The sequence below is a fragment of the Triturus cristatus genome, chromosome 7, assembly GCF_964204655.1.
Source record: "Triturus cristatus chromosome 7, aTriCri1.1, whole genome shotgun sequence".
Lineage (NCBI taxonomy): Eukaryota > Metazoa > Chordata > Amphibia > Caudata > Salamandridae > Triturus > Triturus cristatus.
This window is the reverse complement of record NC_140590.1, coordinates 1658428137-1658431876: the sequence shown is the minus strand read 5'-3', so window position 1 is coordinate 1658431876 and position 3740 is coordinate 1658428137.

Sequence of the window (3740 nt, the reverse complement as noted above, 5' to 3'; positions counted from 1 at the left end):
GTTCCTCCCTTTCCCCCCTTCTTTTCAATCTTTATATCCAACCCCTTATCACTTCTCTTCTGGAGCTGGGGGTCTCTGTGTACAACTACGCAGATGACCTTCAGCTCATTTTTGATTTGTCTTCCTCCCCTGATTCTCTTCCTAAGTTTTGTTCCACTTTAGTTTTTATTTCTGAGTGGATGAGCGCCAATCATTTGAAGCTTAATCCGGACAAGACGGAACTTGTCCTCACTGGTGGCCCCTCCAATCCTTGGTCTCCTTTACATTGGCCCCTCTCTTTCGGTCCGCCCCCTCTGCCTGTCCCCTCTGTCCGTACCCTTGGCATCAAAGTCAGTCATGACCTTTCAATGCATAGTCAGATCAGTTCCGTCGTATCCTCTTTTTTGTCCCTCCGTCTCATCCGGAAGATTTCACGGTTCTTTTCCACCGACGCACTTAAAACCATAGTCCTGGCCCTTGTCACCTCTCGCCTCGACTATGGGAATGGTCTGTATGTGGGCATCCCCGCTTTCGAATCCCGCAGACTTCAGGCCATTCAAAATCAAGCTGCCCGTCTCATCCTTTCCCTTCCTGAATCCTCTCACATCACACCTGCGCTCAAGACCCTTCACTGGCTTCCTGTTCACTTTAGATCCTTTTTTAAATTGGCCTGTGTAGCTTTTCAGGCTCACTCCCGTTCTGCTCCCTCTTTTATTACCGCTCTCATTTCTTCTTATGTCCCCTGTCGTACTCTTCGCTCTTCTTCCTTGTCTCTTTTGCGCATCCCCCGTTTTCGCAAGTCCAGAACGGGGGGCACACGGTTCTCAGTCCTGGCCCCTCAGCTCTGGAACAGTCTTCCTCTTTCTATTTGCTCTATTCCCATCTACTCTCACTTCCGCAAGGCCCTTAAAACTTTCCTTTTCTCTCAGGCGTTCCCCTCCTAGTCCCCCGGGATGTTCTTTGTGAGTTCTGATCAGGTCCTCAGCGCCAGGAAGCCGCTTGGCCGCAGTGCGCTTTACTAAATACTTTTTTCATTTCATTTCCTCCCCGCGCCACGGTGGCCCACCGCCTGCCTCCAGCCTTAGGGGCAAGGACCCGGGGTTCAGCCACGAGGTCCCGGACACTCCTGGGCAAAACAATTAATTTAATTCCCCTGTGCGTCGGGTTAGATCCGGGGGGGCCTTGGGGAAATGGTCCGTCGGCGGCGTGCCATTTTAGGTGCGGCGATGCGGGCTGCGAGCCTCGTGGGTCCTGGGCCTCTTCCCCCCCCCCCCTCCCCCCAGCACTACAAGGTTTGGAGCTGCCTGGCCCATCGCGGGTGGCGCTCCCGTGAGCCCCTTCCGGTGCCTGCGCTTTCGGTATGGCCGGCGGCGGGTGCTGGCATTGGGCGGCGTGCTCATTGAAAGCAAGTGCGTTGTCGTGGGGGCGGGGAGGGGAGCGGGGCTGAGGGGTGGGCGATTTAATCTGCATAGCGGGACGCGGTTGTGAATAATCAGGTTCGGGCCCCGTGGGGTCGCGTCCGCTATTGCGGGTGCGAAGCTCGCGTGTCCGGGGACATTAGAGCAGGGTAATAGTATACTTAAGCCCCCCGTGCCTCGTTGCGCAAGGCCAATACGGTGCGGATATTGTATTAGGTGTTATTTGCATACGGCGCTCACGTAAAGCGCTCCAATACCTTCGGGTCAATTTCGCGCTATATAAAGAGGCAGCATGTAGTGGCTGGCTGCCTAGAAGGCCGATTCTGGATGCAGGGGCTGCATGGTTCTCGAGAATTTGCGCCACTACCTCTAGGTCGAGTTTGCGCTCGCTAAATATGCAACCTCTAGGGCCTTAAGTGGCATACCAAGTGCTGTTGCTGGGCGAGGGATGGGGATAGAAAGGGGAAGAGGCGCACGAGGCGGATGAATTTAAAAGTTATGTGTATGTCCGCGCGCATGCCCACCTGTCTCTGCGCTCCCGCCTTCCCTCCCCCACCCCCCCTTTTTATTACTTTACAGTTCGCGCGTGTGGGTTCTGATTGGCCCTTTCTTGTTGTTTACGCTGGTTTGTTTTACAGTTACGCACCGTCCGAATTCGTTAAGCGGCAGCTCATTGACGTGACAGCAGCCAAACGCGAGCCAGACGCGCTCCGTACTCTGCACCTTTACGGGAGTAAGTACGGGCAGGTGGGGGAAGGGTGGTCCAGAAGTAGCATCCTTAGGCCAAGGAGCAGGGTGGCTGGCACGAAGGGGGCGTTCATGATGTTAATTGTCTCTCCCCTTGCAGACTAGAGAGTGTCGCCACAATACGATGGACAGTCAAGGATCCTCCCCCCCGCTGTTCACGCCAGGGCCACAAGTTGAGGAGACCCAGGCAGGCACATCGGAAGAAGCCCGGATTGCCGCCATCTTGGAGTTGGCAAAGACCAAGGGCTTAGCTTGGGCAACGGAACTTTTGAAAGCCAGTAACCCCTCAGACTCTGGTATAACCAGTGACGTTCCGTCCGTAGACAGGGATTTGGGAGATGACGCAGGCCCCTCGCGTTCGAAAAGGATTCGCCGCCCCACAATTAAGGACTCTGACACTGTACGCACCTTTCCCTCCTGAGGCGGAAGCCGGGAGGTCTCCTGTCTTTTCTTGTTCGCAAATCGCATTTTAACAGTTTACCTTTGATATTTTTTTTTCTTTTTTTTTTGTCTCTCGTGAATGTTATACCCTGACTGCATTTGGTGTGCTGTAACTCCTCAGCGCTTAGCAGCGCCTAGAATCCACCCCTACCCCCTCCCTCCAGCTCCAGTCCCGCTCTCGGCTGAGTATCGACGCCGAGAGCGCTGGGCGTCGAGTTTGGCGGCCATCTTGGGTCGGGCTGGGTGAGTGAGGACATCGTCAGCGCTATAAAAGGCGCCAGGTGTTGGGAACGAGTAACTCTGACACTGTACGCACCTTTCCCTCCTGAGGCGGAAGCCGGGAGGTCTCCTGTCTTTTCTTGTTCGCAAATCGCATTTTAACAGTTTACCTTTGATATATTTTTTTTTCTTTTTTTTTTGTCTCTCGTGAATTTTATACCCTGACTGCATTTGGTGTGCTGTAACTCCTCAGCGCTTAGCAGCGCCTAGAATCCACCCCTACCCCCTCCCTCCAGCTCCAGTCCCGCTCTCGGCTGAGTATCGACGCCGAGAGCGCTGGGCGTCGAGTTTGGCGGCCATCTTGGGTCGGGCTGGGTGAGTGAGGACATCGTCAGCGCTATAAAAGGCGCCAGGTGTTGGGAACGAGTAACTCTGACACTGTACGCACCTTTCCCTCCTGAGGCGGAAGCCGGGAGGTCTCCTGTCTTTTCTTGTTCGCAAATTGCATTTTAACAGTTTACCTTTGATATTTTTTTTTCTTTTTTTTTTGTCTCTCGTGAATTTTATACCCTGACTGCATTTGGTGTGCTGTAACTCCTCAGCGCTTAGCAGCGCCTAGAACCCACCCCTACCCCCTCCCTCCAGCTCCAGTCCCGCTCTCGGCTGAGTATCGACGCCGAGAGCGCTGGGCGTCGAGTTTGGCGGCCATCTTGGGTCGGGCTGGGTGAGTGAGGACATCGTCAGCGCTATAAAAGGCGCCAGGTGTTGGGAACGAGTAACTCTGACACTGTACGCACCTTTCCCTCCTGAGGCGGAAGCCGGGAGGTCTCCTGTCTTTTCTTGTTCGCAAATCGCATTTTAACAGTTTACCTTTGATATTTTATTTTTTATTTTTTTTTTGTCTCTCGTGAATTTTATACCCTGACTGCATTTGGT